Consider the following 18,337-nt stretch of genomic DNA (forward strand, 5'->3'; position numbering starts at 1 on the left):
AGAATGCACGACAATTTTCTAGCTAGAAAAATTTTAGATATTTCTGCAGACCAATATGGGCAGAATAAGACCAGAATCTAACAAAAGACAAGATTATTGGCTAGCAAATTTGTGTGCTCTGTGCCAGGATTGCAGAAAGCCAAATCCAGTTTTACTCTATACACAGCAGCATGTTCTGGAATTAATCATTTAAGAATGACTTAGACAGGAACTTCTGTTTCCGGAAAGTGTGGGCTAGGTTGTTCAAAGCAATCCTCCTTTAAAAAGTAACTAAAATTCTGAAGAAAATATTTCTTTAAATCTTTTTAAATGCATCAAAGAGCTAACAAGATAGTAAAGAATTACCAAAGCAAAAACTAAAGGGAAAGTAGGGACTCAGAGAGGTAAGAAACCACAAAAGCTGATTTTTCCCTGAATATATTTACTGATAAGAGAAAATTCATTTTTGTCTAAATGGCCTAGCAAAGTAAGGGGAATAGAAATCAAAGTCTAAGACTGCCCAAGATAGGACATCTAACAGGTGACTTTGTCATTAAACTGGGAACCCAAAGAGCTACACCTTTGGGCTAAGGGAGAACTAGAGGTAAATTAGCCTATGCAGAGATTTGCAGTTCAAGTCCATTTTCCCTGAGTGGATCATGGAACCTTAAGCCATAAATTTGGTTTAAGTTATTCTTGGGTCAAAAGTGCCCACTGGTGCCTGCGAGAACAAATATAAATCCTCCCTATAGATAAGTACCTTCATGCCTGGCCTCAAATTATTTTTACAAATAATTTTTTGAGGACAATAATCAGTTCACAAAACTAAGCAAGCACATAGACAAAATAAGATCCCATGTGGGAATGTCAGCAAAAACTGCAGACAATAGAAATAGACCCATAAAGATTTCAGATATTAAAAATTTGCATCCATATGTTCCAGGATATATTTACAAAAATGTCTTATAGGAATATTGTGTATAAGAATCCCAAACTGGAAACAAACCCAAATGCACATCAACAATAGAAAGGATAAATAAATCTCAGTGTATTTATACAATGGTAGACTATCCAACAGTGAAATCAATATGAATGCATCTCAAAAAATATAACATTGAGCAAAAGAAACAAAATACATGCAGTATGAATCTATTTATATAAAGATAAAATTAGACAAAATGATAAAATATTTTTTGGAATACCTAGGTAGGCAGAAAACTATAAGGAATATAGTTTTCCTCATAGGAAGTAACTATTACAAAGACCAATATAGAGTCTACCATAAGAGGAAAGGGAGGGCTTGTGGTCAAGAAAAGACATTTTGGAGACTTCTGGAATTTGAAATATTTATTGACCTAGTTGTTTGGAGCATGGATGTTTGCTTTTTAATTATTCATTAAATTGAATGTTTGTTATGCATTTTCATAACTACATTATGTTTCACAATTTAAAAAAAAAAGGATAAGAACTTGTCCAGCTGAGGATGTTAAAATACCTAAGTACTTGTACCCAGGCTGATATTGGTTTCAGTGTCTCACAAAGCTTTCATTAAAACACTAATCAACAAGTGCTGCAAATGTTTCTACATAGTTTGCTGTGTAAAATCATTTATTAACAATTTTATATTTAGTTTTAAGTGAGTTCAGGTCTCCTTCATATTCAGTGCTGCTACCATGATGCCAAACTGAGTGCTATTTCCTTCCTCTAGGTGTCCAGCATTATCATCTGTGTGTCAATTACTCAGCATGAGGGTCACAACTGTGATTAGATTCCTATGCGCTGGCACTTTTTGCCTGCATAAATTGCAAAAATTCATGCCTTGTCTCCTCAACCAGATTGTAGATGCCTTAAACATAGGGGAGTTATCTTATCATACTTCATGCTACCATAGATGGAGTTCTGTTGGAGCTAATTCCACTGTTATTCAAGTGGCAGTGGAATTTTATTACAATGACTGCCTCTATAAAGATCTCTTCTCCATCCTGCAGATGCTTGGGATGACTCATTACCCAGCTTTGATTCCTGGGCAAGAGTCCCAGAAAAATTTTTCAGGAGGTGGGGGAGGTGCTTGAGAGCTTAGAATAAAAATGGGGTTTGGTATAAGGATGCAGGAATACTCAAACTAGTAATCAGAAAGCCATCAGAACCAATGCAGGAATTCTTTCAGACTCTCTCTCTTCCTCTGGACCACATGGTCATTTACCTTAGATCACTGTCCACAAATGCTTTATTCTCTCTCCAGAAACTGGTACTCACTAGTCCCCGTGTATATGACTAAAGGTGGTGCCTTGTATCTTCCATAGTCACACATCCCTAAATTGCAAACACATACAATACTGACTTTTTAGAGAAAAAATATGCATATACATATGATACATACATATTTGTTGACTGCAAAATAGTACATGCTCTAACTAAAAAAAAATTTTAAGCGTAAAGTTTATGGAGTAAAAAGGGAAAAAATACTTAGTCCCATCCTCTAAAATCAGCCAAGTGTTTTAAGTAAACTCTTCCAGACTTTTTTCTGTGTATAAAATTTATTTAAGAACTGATTTATTAAATGGGATTATTGATACAACCTATGATTCCTTGAATTTCTCAGAGCTCTTAGAAAATTAGGGTGGGTGTCAATGACAGAGGAGGAAGGGCTTGGGTTTTGGAAGAGGGCAGGAGAAGAGCAGATCTTGCTCTAGTGGTCAGATTATGTTCCTCCCCTGCTTTAATTCCTTCTGTGCTTCCTCTGCTGACTTCAAAATAAAATCCGCATTTCTTGATGTTGATTTTTGAAGAGCTCGATAAACGGCAAGTCTTTTCCTTGTTTGAATTCAGACCAATTGAGAGATAGATTCATAAGTTACATAGATGGAGGTCGAAATGTCATCTCAACAGTGATCAAAGTTAGGAGGAGAATATGACTCAAGTATACAGGTTACTGTCATCCCTGAACTACACCCACTCATTTTCAGGGCCAGCTGGGTACCCAAAGACCTCCATGGTGGGCAGGGTCTGCACCGGTTACATGCTTCCCATGAGCCAGGAGGTCCAAGGGCCAAGAGGAAGTGCCACATGAAGACAACATTGCTACCCCCCAATCAGAAACTTGAGACCTTGAACCTCTTCCAGGTGCTAACCAGGAACAGAACAAAGAGCTTAAAAACAAGGAACTTAAACCAAAGGCATGGCGGGGTGGATAGAGAAGGCTTCCCAGAAATGGCTTGTATAGCAGATGTACAGTGAAGATAGCATGATTTGGAAAGCACAGACAAAAGGAAGGGCATTTCCGATTGGGTAAATGCATGGAGACCTCAAAGTAAGTGCACTGAAGGATAATTCAACTTGGCTAAAAGCACAGGGCATGTCAAGGGAAGAAGTAGGAATTAATTTAGAAAAACAGGTTCTGGTCTGACTGTAGAAGTCCTGGAATGCAAGATAGAGTGTGCACTTAATTTTGCAATCAAAGAGAGCTATAGGGAATTTTTACAAAAAAGGAAAAAATCATAAATGGGTTTCTAGAACATGATTATATCAGCATTGTGTATACTGAAAGAAATTGCCACAAATTTTAGTCTGAGTGACTTCAAAAACAGTGTTGCCATTAACCCAAAGCAAAAAGAGGATGGGTTTGGAAGGGCACATTCAAATAGACATGCCCAGCAGTATTGCTATGAATGTGGTTGCAGAATTGATTTACATGGCATTGGTTCAAGAATAAACAAGTCAATCAATGAATAGAGAAACAGACTCATGCATGCATATAAATTTAATGTATTATAAAGATGGCATTTCAAACAGGTGAGGATACGATAGACTGTTCAATAAATTGTATTCAAACAATTGGCTATCCATTTATTAAAAAAATAAAATTAAGATCTTGTATTAGTTTTCTACTGCTGCATAATAATGTACTTCAAATTTAACAATTTAAAGCAACACACATTTATTAGCTCACAGTTGTGTAGGTCAGAAGTCCTTAGCAGTCTCAGGTGAACTCTGGGGAAGAATATGCTTTCAAACTCTTTCAAGTTGTTAGCAGAATCTAGCTCCTTGTAGCTGCAGGTCTGAGGTCCCTGTTCGCTTGCTGGCTTTCAGTTTGGAGCTCCTCCAGGCCCCTGCACCCCTTCTCTCATGGCTCTTTCCATTTTCAAGCCAGCAACTGAGCTTGGAGTCTGTCTGACTTCCTTTTCTGCTACCAGCAAAGAAAACGTTCTGCTTTAAAGGGATTATGCGATTAGATCAGTCTCACCAGATAATCTTTCTTCTGCATATAACCTAACAGAATCACAGGGGGTATTACTCCTTATATTCACAGGTTCCACTTACACTCAAAGGCGAGGGTATTATATAAGAGCAGGGTCATCTGGGAGTCATTAGAATTCTGCCTACCACAGATCCCTTCTTCATATCTGCATTAGTTTCCTCTTACTACAACCTTAAAGGCATAAACAACAAAAATTGGTAACTGTACAGCTCTGGAGATCAGAAGTCCGAGATGGCTCTCACTGGGCTAAAATCAAGATATGGAGAGAGTTGTGTTCCTTCTGAAGACTCTAGCAGATGGCTAATTTGTTTCCTTGCCTTTCCCATCCTCTAGAGGCTATTGCACTCCTTGATTTATACCCCTTTCTCCATCTTAAAAGGCAGCAACATTGGACTGAGTCTTTCGCATGCTGTCATATCTCTGGTTGTCTTTCTTCTGTCTCCCTATTCTATTTATAATGACTGCTATTAAATTGGTCTACCTCGATAAACCAAAGTAATCTCCCCCATATGTGGTGTGCTGAATAATGGCTCCCAAAGATACCTAGGTCTCAATCCCTGGAACTTGTGAATGTTACCTTACATAGAAGAGGGGATTTTGCAGATGTAATTAAATTACAGATTTTAAGATGAAGAGATTATCCTGGATTATCTGGGTGGTGTCTATATAAGAGAGAGGCAGAAGAAGATTTGACAACCAAGAAAAGGAAATATGATGTCAGAAGCAGAAACTGGAGTGACGTGCTTTGAAGATGGGGGAAGGGGCCACAAGTCAAGGCATACAGGCAGTCACTAGAAACTGGAAAAGGGAGGGAAAAAAAGAGTATCCCTTCAGCAACTCGAGGGAACCAGTCCTGCCGATCCTTCAACTTTAGCTCGAGGAAACTAATTTCAGACTTAGGACATCCAGAACTGTAGGAGATTAACTTTGTGTTGTTTTAAGCCATTACATTTGTGGTAATTTGTTACAGCAATCACAGGAAACTAATACACCACCTCTGCTGACTACCAACCTCAATTCCATCTGCAAACTTAATTCCCCTTTGCCATATAACCTAACACATTCACAAGTTCCCAGGATTAGGACATAGGCAGCTTTGAGGGGTCATTATTCTGCCTACCGCAACATCACACAAACACAAAATAATTTTGAGGAGGATACAATATCTAGGGTCAATACTATCAGAAAATATAGGGGAATATGTGTATAATCTTGGGTATACAAAAGACCTGCTTAAACAAGGCAACAAATTTATAAGACAAGTTTTAAAAGGTCGATACAATTATCTATGTCAAAATTTTAATATTTCATACATTGATAAATACCGAATACAAAGTAATACAAGGAACAAACTGGTAGAAAACACTTGTAACATGTGTAACAAAAAATTAATAGCCTCAAAGAAAAAAATAAAGAAAAAAAGAAATATTTAAATATATGAAAACAATATATGTAGGCAGTTATTTAGGATATTCTGTACTACTAAAACTTCCAAATAACTTAAATACCCATCAGTAGGGGAGTGACTAACAAATGGTACATTTATGCACAAAATAGGCTACCTGTAGCAGTTAAAAAGGATGAAGGAGTATTTTTCTGACTTGCAAAGTTCTCTTATTGAGTTTTGGTCAGTTACAGAACAGTAAGTACTGTATGATCCTATTTACGGGGGAAATACAACTGTAAGTCAAAATTGGCTCCCCCACCTTGCTGATATCCAACAGGTATCAGAGAGAAGGGCAAGATGGGGAGTAGCAGTGAAGGGAAACATTACTTTTGTGCTGTATTGTTTGAATGTAAATATAAACTGCATATATTTTTTAAAGCACCAGAGTTTTATCTTGCTCACCACTGTATTCAAGTGTCCAGAATGGTATCCAACAGGAATGTTTGTTTAGTAAATGAAATCTAAGACTAAGCTAATGCTTAGCTAATGCTAAGCCCTGAACTGGTGAGAAGATGTATTGGTTATGCTTAAATTTTCCTGCTTCAAGTCCAGCTTAGTCTTGGAACTGTTTTGGGGAAAATGGAAAGCCTGAGGGAGAGGTGTGTGTGTGTGTGTGTGTGTGTGTGTGTGTGTGTGTGTGTGTGTGTGTGTTTGAACAGTATGTAACTAGTAATCACTGTAAATCAGCACCGTGGTAGTTTTTCCACTTTATGACTAATCAAGACAATACCCTTGCAAAGTAATCACCCTTCTACTCATTTTGCAAATGAGAAAACTTATTCTTAGATAAGGGACAAACTGACTCAATTACTCTGGTGTTTTATTTTTTTGTTTTCCTTTTAATAGAAACTTTGACAGTTACACAATTCTTACCAAATAGAATGTGGTCAGTTCTAAGAAAACCATTACATTCTTCCACTCCCTGACATTATTAGTTATTTTATCTATTTCATTTTTATTAGGTAATTGCTCCAGTTTGCTAGTACTTCCATTATGCAAAATACCAAAAATGGATTGGCTTCTATAAGGGGGGATTTATTCAGTTACAAACTTATAGTCCTAAGACCATAAAAGTGTCCAAACTAAGTGTCCAAACTAAGGCCATAAAAGTATCAACAAGATGATACCTTCACTGAAGAACAGCCGACGGCATCCAGAACACCTCTGTCAGCTGGGAAGGCATGTGGCTGGCCTCTGCTGGTCCTGGGTTGTGTTTCACCTCCTCTCTCAGCTCCTGTGTGTCCTTAACTTAGCATCTCCAAATGTCCTTCAGTCTGCAACTCCAAGCATCTCTAAGCATCAGCAAACATCTGGGCCTCTGTCAGCACTCTTTTAAAGGACTCCAGTAAACTAATCAAGACCCACCCTGAATGGGTGGGGTTAACTCTCCATGGAAACATTCAATCAAGAGGTCACACAGTTATCAAAAAGATTAATCAATCTGCCCATAAGATTGCATCAAAGAACATGGCTTTTCCTGGGGGACACAGTATATATAAACCAGCATGGTAATTCATATACTTTGTTTTTTAAAAAGGTAGTAAAATGTATCATTATGGGTTGAATTGTGTCCTCCCGAAAGATACGTTCAGGTGCGAACCACCAGTCCCACAAAGGTGAACTTTTTTGGAATAAGGTCTTTGACCCTACTTGAAGATGTGATTTGTTAAGCATAGACCAAACTGGACTAGGGTGGGCCCTAATCCAATATGTCTGGTGTTCTTACAAGAAGGGGAGGGGAGACACAGACAAACACAGGGAGAGAGGCCATGTGCTTCTTGAGGCAGAGATTGCAGCCCAAGGATAGCCAACAAGCCACCAGAAGCCAGGAAGAGGCAAGGAAGGATTCTCCCCTAGAGATTTTGGACCTCTAGCTTCCAGAATTGTGAGACAATAAATTTCTGTTTTAAGGCAGCTAGTCTGTGGTACTTTGATATAGCAGCCTTAGGAAACTAAGATACGTATTCAGTACAACATAAATCTTCCTCTACACAGTCCCCCATCTGGTTCCCCTCCCCTGAGGCAACAGTCAACAACTTTTTGTGTGTCTTTCCAGAAATATTCTATGTATATTGGAAATATTTTAAAAAATTAAAATATGGAAATATTTTAAAAACTTAATTTGCAGTATTTTATATACATTGTCCTGCACCTCTCTTTTTTTCAGTCAATAATGTAGCCTAGAAATAATTTCATATTTGCTAAATCTGCCTCATTCTTTTTCATAGTTGAATCACATTAATTGCAGGGAAGACTTACAATTTAACTAATCCCTCCTCATTTACGGTTATTGGAGTTGCATCATATCTTTTGTTCTTACTAAGCTACAGTGACTATTTTTATAAATGGGCCATTTTATACATGTGGGAGTGTAACTGTAGAATACATTTCTAGTGATGGAATTGCTGGATCAAAAAGATGTCCCTTTAAATTTTTAATAAATATTGTTAATTTTTCTTCATGGATGCTATACAAATACACTCTCCCCTCAGAAAAATTTATCCACACACCCAGCATTGTGGAAACATTGTCTTGTACAAGAGAGAAAGAAAGAAAAAGAAAAATCAATCTTATTTGCCTATAGGCATCCAAGGGGGCTTTTTTTTTTTTTTTTTTTTTTTGTGCGCCTACAGCACACAAAACTGCCCCATTTCCTGGAACAGTACTACTTAACTGAAGCTGAAAAATTGATTCCATTCTCTGTTTTACTGCATGCATAAGTGATCTACTTCATGCAGGTGTGGGGCATGAAAAGTATTAACTCTGCTGTATAGGATAAAAGACAAACTTGACATCAAGCTGATTTGCCCCTGACAAACTGAGGGATTTTCTGACAACACTTTCCAGAAGTGTCCATCTTTGGTTCTGTGGTGGAACTCAGATGGCTACTGCTCCTCCCTGAGAACTATTTACTTGAAGTTTCACTTTTCCTGGCAAAGAAACACACTCTCCTTTTCCCTCTTCATTCCTCTCATCAATCTCAACTCAATGGTCCTTAGGAAAACATTTTGGTTATTATTTAGATTTTTGCAAACCAGATTTCCTCAGTTTCCCATCTGTAAAATAAAAAAGACAGACTTTTAATTTCTAAGGCCAAATCTAAATGCCTTACTAGTTCCTATCTGGAGCTTGAAAGTGTCACAAATAATAAAACACTTCACATATTACAATAGCTTTAAAATTACACAGCAATTTATCAGTCTTGGTGGCTTAGAGGATGCCAGGTAGAGGATCCTGAAGATCCTGGTTGCTAACTTCAAATCTCATCTGTAATGACAATATCTCACCTGTCATTAATAGCAGCCAATAAAATAATTTTATTAAATGATTTATAATGTGGTCTAATAAACTGATACATAGCTCACTGGGCCACCAATTTGTATTGTCAAAAACAGTAACAATGACACCTGCTATTCTTGCTTGTAATGTCAGTAGAGTGGTTGTATTAACTGAGGTTGCCCTACTATAAAACACCTTACATTTAACATTTATATTTCAAAATGCTATTGGCCTAATCCAATAGAAGCAAAGTCCAAACAGCTGGGGTGGGTGTGGGGGTGAAAGCGGCACTATTTTCTCCCCCTCACCCCAGTTCCAATAATAAAAAAAAAGGTCACTAGCTTCTTCTGGGTAGAATTAGCATGCTGATTTGCTCTACTCAATGTACATATATGGCATTATTTACCAAATTGAGAAGGAGTCTCGATTTGCCATGGGAAGCTGGTTTCAGTCTCTTAATAAATTGTTTCTTCCTGATATAGGGAAGAGTTTCTAAGGAAGCAGCTAGAACAGAACACTGGAAGCACTATGAACAATATAAGTACTTTTTTCTGTTTCTGTCTTCCCTTGAGATGGTAACTTCTTTATTTCCATATCTGGAATAATGCATAGCATACAGTAGGTACTCAATAATTATTTCTTGAATGAATTAATGAATGAGAAGATCAGTTATAGAGTTAGAAATCCTCACATTACTTATCCCGAGATCTAAGGCATCTTAGTCTAGTGATGAGTACAAACAGGCTCTGGGGCAGCTATCAGAAAGCTCACAGTGGTTAGGAACGATTATTCTCAACTTGTTCAGACATATATTAAAAATGTTAATAAATAGAGGAGATAATTTGAATAATCTCAAATTGTAGCCCATAGACAGAAAATGCAAGTGCAATTTCCTCAGACTTGTTCCTTGGCTGTTAGTACCCTGGAGAAATAATTTTCTAAGACCAAATTGTCTACACGTTGAACTGTGGCAACATCCAGAACTTATGTTAGTTATTTGAGGAAAAGACAACTGAGAAGTCAGAAAACTACCAATTGTGTAAGACAATTCACTCAAAGAAAAATTCAAATAGGAAAAAAAGGCAAATGTACTTATAATAAAGTGATTTTAAAGTAGATACATTTATTTGCTTATTGCTTGAATTTTATTATTTAAATAAGGTATGTGCCTTTTAAGGACGCAACCAGCAAGGAAGACATATGCCTTTATGAGAGAAGGGAATGAGGGTGAAGTGTCTGCTGCGATCATCTATCTTCTGTCAATTCCAAAGCACCTTCCCTCCTGGGTCCACCTCCGGAATATGTGTGGTGTGTGGCACCGGCCAAGGAACGAGGGGCAATCACAGCCAGTTTCGGTCTTCCCAGAATCGGCAGAATCTAGGACTGCTCTCCAGGCCCGCGCACGCCGTTTGCTGCACCCGGGGAACGCTCGGACCCCGCCACCCACTCGGCGCGCGCTCAGAGGGTAACTTGAAATGCTTCGGTTGGGGAGAGCCAGGAGACCTTGCGGCTTAAGAGAGTACTCGTCTTTTGTCCCCACAGCCCCTCGTTTCGGCTGGTTGACTGCCGAAGTTTCGTCTATTGACGAAAGTTTCGTCCGTTAGGAAAAGCCCCAAACGGCCTCGCCCACCTCTCCAGCCACGGGGCGTCCGTCCGCCCTGCGGGGCAGGCTGGGTGGCGGTGCTTTGACTATTTCCCTCTTTTCTCTCTCTCCTTCTTTCCCTCTCCTCCTTTTCTTTCCGCTCCGCCCACCAGCCCCCCTCCTTCCCCACACCTCCCCTCTCTCCCTCTCTCCCTCACCGGTGCCTGCGCCGCCTCGTAGGCGCTCACTTCCGGGGCCTCTGCGAGGAGGGAAACGCAGACCTCAAGGCTGTGCGATTATCAACAAAGGGTCCTGGAGCTCCACTCTACCCCTGCGGCCCTAAAGAAGCTCAGAGCCAAGACTGCTGCCAGAGGAGACTCCGTTGGTGAATGACCGCCTGAGGGGAATGTTGGAATCAAGAAGTGAATGAATTGATGTGTATGTGTGTACGCGGAGTGGGTTGGGGAAGGGAGGAGAGCAAGCCTTCTATAGTGACTCTGGTGGGGGCAGGGAGAGAAACTTGGAGGGAGACAATGAAAGTCAGAGTTAGACAAGTTCAGAGTTACTGTGGGGACTTAACCCAGAGAGCTGGAAGGCACACAAGATGAGGGTGTGGGCCACTGAGCCACATGCTTGTGGGATTTGTGAAGGAAGGAACTTGGAACATCAGAGGCATTTGACCATTCTGCTTAAAAACAACAAGCAGATGGAAAAAAACCAAACCAAACCAAAACAAAACAAAAAAAACCCAACAACACCACTGGAGCTGACATCAGGGTAAACAAGTGCTGTAGGGAGCACCAAGGATGCACCCTTCATTGAAGTACCAAAATAAGTGCAAAATTGTTAGATCAACTTTGTCAGAACTCTGGAAAACACTGAAAGATATATAGTCACCAAGCTAATGCTGAGTCAAGAAAAAAAGTGATTTAATCATGGTGTATAAAGAAATCTCTTTTAAGTCATAGCTGACCACAAGATAAAGGAACATAAACTTCAAGGCCACACACTATAAAGTACAGTCTTCAAAAAATAGTTTAGAAAAGTCACTAAACAAGCAAGTAACTATAGCCCACAGCAAGCAGCTATAAACCCTGAGGAGGGGAAATAATCTAATTTTCAGAAATATCACATTACAATATTCAAAATGCCCAGTTTTCAACAAAAAAATTATGAGTCATGAAAACAAACAAGAAAGTGTGTCCCATTCACAGAAAAAAGAAATTAATGGACACTGTCCCTGAGGAAGCACAGACATTGGACTTAATAGACAAAGACTATAAATCAACTCTCTCAAATATGCTCAAAGAGCTAAAGGAAGCAATAGGAAAAGAACTAAAGAAAATGAAGAAAAAGATATCTTAACCAATTGAGACTATCAATAAGGAAATAGAAAGTATAAAAAGGAGCCAGATAGAAATTCAGGAGCTGAAAAATACAATACCTGAAATGAAAAATTCACTAGAGGTTTGAGCAGGCAAAAGAAAGAACCAGAGAACACTAAGACAGGTCAAAATAATCCATTCTGAGGAGCAGAAAGAAAAGGAATGAAGAAAAATTAACACGGCCTAATAGATCTGTGAGACGTCATCAAGACTATCAGCATATGCATAATGAGAATCCCAGAAAGAGAGGAGAAAGAAAAAGGGGCAGAAAGAATACTTGAAGAAATAATGGCCAAAACCTCCCCAAGTTCGATATGACATTAATCTACATTTCAAAGAAGCTCACTGAACTCCACGTAGGGTAAAAACAAAGAGATCTACACCGAGACACATTATACTCAAACCGTCAAAAGCAAAAGACAAAGAGAAAATCTTTAAAGCAGCAAGAGAAATGCAACTCATCATGTACAGTGGATCCTCAGTAAGACTAACAGCCAATTTCTTATCAGAAATCATGTTAGCCATAAGGCAGTGGGATGACACATTTAAAGTACTGAAAGGAAAAAAAAATCTGACAACCAAGAATTCTGTATCTGGCAAAACTATCAAAAATGCAATCCCAGATAAACAAAAGCTGAGAAAGTTCATGTCTAGGAAACCTGCCCCATAAGAAATGCTAAAGGAAATCCTTCAGCTGAAATGAAAGGACATTAGACAGTAACTCAAAATCATTTGGAAAAAAAGAACACTGTTAAAGGTAACTACATAAGTCAATATAGAAGCCAGTATTAATGAATTTTTGGTAAGTAACTCCTCTTTTTTCCCTATTTATTTGAAAGACAAATACATAAACCATTCATTATAAATCTATATTAATGGAAACACAATACATAAAGATATAAATTGTGACAATAACAGCAAAAGGGGGAAGGATGCAGGTGTATAGGAGTAGAGCTTATGTATACTATTGTAGTTAAGTTGGTATTATTTCAAACTAGATTGTTACAAATTTAAGTTGCTAGTTTTAATCCCAGGTTGACTTCTAAGAAAATAACTAAAGAAAAAGCATTCAAAATGGTGCACTACAGTGTGTGATGGGGGTAGATATGGACTCTGTACTTTTTGCATGATTATTTTGTAAACTTACAACTGCTTTAATTTTTAGAAAATGGTAGACCGCCAAAAAAAAAAAAAATTCAAAAGAAGGCAGTAATAGAGAAGAACAAAATATATATGACATATAGAAAACAGAAAGCATTATTGTGGAAGTAAGTCTTTCCTTTCAGTAATTAAATGTAAATAGATTAAACTCTCCAATTAAAAGGCATAGATTGGGAGAGTAGATTTAAAACAAAACAAAACAAAAAACAAAACAAAACAAGATACAATAATATGCTATCTACAAGAGACATAACATAGATCCAAAGAAACAAATAGGTTGAAAGTGAAAGGATGGAAATAGATATTACATGCAAATAGAAACTAAAAGAGAGCTTGGGTGACCATACTAGTATCAGACAAAATAGACATAAGTTAAAGTTTTTTTTACAAGAAACAGAGAAGGACGTTATATATTTATAAAAGTGTAAATTCATCAAGAAGATATAAAAATTATGGACATATATGCATCTAACAACAAAGCCCCAAAACATATGAAGCAAAAAATTGACAGAATTTAAGGGAGAAACAGACCTTTCTACACAAATAGTTGAAGATTCTGATACCTCACTCCAGTAATGAATAGAACCACCAGACAGAGGATCAGTAAGGAAATAGATGACTTGAACAACACTATAAACCAACTAGACCACATGAACAGAACAATCCACCCCAAAACAGCAAAATACACATTCTTCTCAAGTGCACATGGAACATTCTCCAGGAGAAACCGTGTGTTAGGTCAAAAAACAAGTCTCAATACATGTAAAAAGATGGAGATCATACCAGGTCTCATCTCTGACACAATGGAAGAAAACTAGTAATTGAAACAGAAGGCAAACTGGAATATTCACAAATATACAGATATTAAACAATACCTTCTTAAGCAAGCAAAGGGTCAAAGGAAAAAGCAAAAGGGAAATTAGAAAATACTTTGGGATTAATGAAAATGAAAACACCACATGCCAAAATGTGTGATACAGTGAAAGCAGTGCTCAGAGGGAAATTTATACCAGTAAATACATTAAAAAAGATAAAGATTTCAAAATAATAACCTAACTGTACACCTTAAGAAACTAGAAAAAGAAGAGCAAACTAAATCCAAAGCTACAAGAAGGAAGGAAATAATAAAAATTAGAGTGGAAATAAATAAAATAGAGAATAGAAAAACAATATAATAAACAAAAACAAAAGTTGGTTCTTTGAAAAAGATCAACAAAATAGAGAAACCTTTAGCTAGACTGACTATGAAGGTTAACTTCATGTGTCAACTTGGCTAGGTTATGGTGTCCAGTTATTTGGTCAAACAAGCACTAGCCTGATTGTTACTGTGAGGGTATTTCCTAAATCATTAGTCAGTTGATTACATCTATAGCTGATTACATCCACAATCAACAAAGGAGATTGCCTTAAGCAATGAGAGGAGTTTCCTTAATCAGCTGGATGTCTTAAAGTGAGAACTGAGGATTTCAGCAGTCAAAAAGAATTTCTTCCTCTACTTCAGCCACCCACTTCTGCTGGGGTAATCAACGTCACTTTCATAGGTGTTTCCAAATTGGAGCCTGTTTATACACACACACACACACACACACACACACACACACACACACACACACCATCTGTTCTCTCTGTGTCTCTGGAGAACCCTAACTAATAAACTGACCAAGAAAAGAAAAAAGAAGACTCAAGTTACTAGAATATATTATATAGAAATATAATTGGGGACATTCCTACCAAGCTTAAAGAAATAAAAAGGATTATGAGAGGATGCTATGAATAATTTGTGCCACAAATTTGATAACCTAGATTAAGATTAAATGGACAAATTATTAGCCACACACAAACTACCAAATCTGACTCCAGAAGAAATAAACAATATGACTAGATATATAACAAGTGAAGAGATAAGCAGTAATCAAGAACCACCTACATAGAAAGGCCCAAGGCCAGCTGACTTCACTGGTGAATTCTAGTGAACATTTAAAGAGGAATTAACACCAATTTTTCACACTCTTACAAAAAATAGAAGAGTAAAGAACACTTCATATTTTTTGAGGCCAGTGTTACCTCTGATTTGTCAGGCAAAGACAACACACACAAAAAGAAAACTGCAGACCAATATCCCTTATGAATATAGATGAAAAGAAATCCTCAGTAAAATACTAGCAAACAAATTCCTATGCCATATTAAAAGGATTATGCAGCATGACCAGGTGGTATCTTTCCCAGGAATGCGTGTGTGATTCAACGTATGAAAATCCATCAATTTAATATACCATATTAATAGAACGCAGGGAAAAATACATGATCATCTTGATTGATGCAGGAAAAACAGTTGACAAAACCCAACACCCTTTTATGATTAAAAAACAAAACAAAACAAAACAAAAAACCACCCAACAAACTAGAAATAGAAGGAAAATTCCACAACATGATAAAGGGCATTTATGGAAAACCCACAGCTAACATACTCAATGCTGAAAGACTGAAAGCTTTCACCCTAAAATCAGGAATGAGGCAAGAATGCCCACTTTCACCACATCTATCTTAATATTGTATTGGAAGTTCTAGCCAGAGCAATTATGTAAGAAAAAGAAATAAAAGGCATCCAGAATGGAAAGGAAGAAATAAAACTATACTAATTGTAGATGGCAGGATCTTATACAAGAGAACCTGAAAGACTGCACAAAAATACTTTGGAGCTAGTAAACAAATTCAGCAAAGTTCCAGATACAAGATCAACATGGAAGAATCGGTTGTATTCTATACACTGCAATAAATAATTTGAAAAGGAAATTAAGAAAACAGTTCCATTTACAATAGCAGTAAAAGGAGTAAATTTAATAAAGGAGGTGCAAGACATATACACTGAAAGCTACAAAATATTGCTGAACGAAATTAAAGATGACCTAGCTAAATGGAAAACATCCCATGTTCATGGACTGTAATAGTTAATATTGTTAAGGTAATACTCTCCAAAGCGATTTACAGATTCAGTGCAATTCCTATCAAAATTCCAATTGCCTAAAATTCATATAGAACTGAAAGTGACCCTGAATAGCCAAAATGGTCTTTAAAAAAGCTACAGTGACCAAAAGAAAATATTGATTAAATATAGTTATGTATAAAGATAGGCATGTAGATAAATGGAATAGAATTGAAAAGTCCAGAATTAAACCTGTGATCTGTGGTCAATTGGTTTTAAACAAAGATGCCAAGACCATTTACTTGAAAGAGAATAGTCTCTTCAACAGAAGATGGTAGGACAACTGGACAACCATCTGGAAAAGAATGAAGTTGGATCCCTGTCTCTCACCATATAGAAAAATGAACTCTAAATGAATCAAATATCTAAATTTAACAGCCAAAACAATAAAACTCTTAGAAGAAAACATAGGAATAAATCTTCAGACCTTGGATTTAGCAAAGGGTTCTGAGACTGACACCAAAAACACAAGCAACAATAGCAGAAAATAGATAAATTATACTTCATCAAAGTAAAAAAAAAAAACTTTTGTGCATCAAAGGAATCTATCAAGAAAGTGCAAAGACAGCCCACAGATAGGAGAAAATATTTGCAAATCATATGTCTAATAAGGGCCTGGTATCCAGCATATACAAAGAACTGTCTTACAGCTCAATGACTAAAAGACAACCCATTTTAAAAATGGGCAAAGGACTTAAATAATCAGTTCTCCAAAGGAAATATACAAATAGCCAATAAGTACTTGAAAAGTTGCTCGACATCATTAGCCACTAGGGAAATACATATCAAAACCACAATGAAATACCACTTCACATCTACTAGGATGGCTATAGTGAAAAAAAGTAAAGTATCAAGTATTGAAGAGGATGTGGAGAAATTGGAATCTTCATTTATTGCTGGTAGGAATTTTAAATAGTTCAGCACCTGTAAAAAAAAACAGTTTGGTAGTTCCTCAAAAAGTTAAACATGGAATTACCATATGACCAAAAGCAGGAACCAATCCAAATGTCCATCAGCTGATGAATGGATAAACCAAAGAAAGTGGAAAATTATTCAGCCATAAAAAGGGATGAAGTATTGATACAGGTCACAATGTGGATGAACCTTGAAAACATTATGTTACACGAAGGAAGGCAGACACAAAAGGTTATATATATTATGTGATTCCGTTTATATGATATATCCAGAATAGATAAATCCATAGAGACAGAAATGACTGCAGGAGCTGGGAGGAGGGAGGAATGGGTAGTGACTACTTAATGTGTTGGGGTCTCTTTTGGAGGAGATGAAAATGTTTTTTGAACTAGATACAGGTGACAGTTGCGCAACTTTGTGAATGTATTAAATGCCACTGAATGGCACAGTTTAAAATGGTTAATTTTATATGATTCCACCTCAACAAAAATACATATGCACTTACACACACACACACACACACACACGTATATGTAATACATACGTATGTATATATACATACATAGCAACCGCGGCCTCGGACCGAGGCAGCACGCGCCGAAACGGCTTCCCCGCCAGAGCAGCGGTCGGGACCGAGTCCCAAGCGCGCGGCTGCTCTGGCGGAGAAGCGCTTAGCCCCCTCTAGTTTGGGCGTAGCTCAGTGGAAGCTCCGCAGCCAGCCAGAACCCGGATGCGGCCGGAGCACGGGGCTGGGCCCAGGGCTGGACGGAACTAGGGGGTGGAGGGGGCTGGACGGGGCAGCCCACACAGGTCCAGAACCGACTGCCAGAACCAGGATCCGCCGCCTCACTCCGTCTCGGCTCCACCACCCGCTGGCTGTGACGCGGAAAGCGAAATACCCAACATTGCGGGGCCCGGGAGTGCTGTCAACAAAAGAAGGCCCCAAGGTGCGAGAAGTCGTTAATCCGAGGGCTCCCCGGAGTTTGATCCCCAGTTTTTACCGCGTATCATAGATCATAAGACTCGGCTGTTCACATTTTGTCACATTTTATCTGAGACTGGAATGTCTAACGATCCATGGTGTGTCATGGTCTAACTGCAGGGTTTTTCTTTCTAAGTGGTACATGAAACAACGGTGAGCCTCAGAAAGGATAGTGTCTTCGATTCAATAGAAATAGGCATTAAAATTTTTCTGCCGTGTTTATGTTTATTAGTTGATGTCTGACTCCCGCAATAAATGCCTGGCACAGTGCCTGGCGCATAAAAAGGCGCTCGATAAATGTTTATTGAATAGATGAAGGAACTCTTGTTTTTATTCCATGCTTGGCTCTGCCATTCATCGGCAGCT

This window comes from Choloepus didactylus, chromosome 10 (assembly GCF_015220235.1).
Source record: "Choloepus didactylus isolate mChoDid1 chromosome 10, mChoDid1.pri, whole genome shotgun sequence".
Lineage (NCBI taxonomy): Eukaryota > Metazoa > Chordata > Mammalia > Pilosa > Megalonychidae > Choloepus > Choloepus didactylus.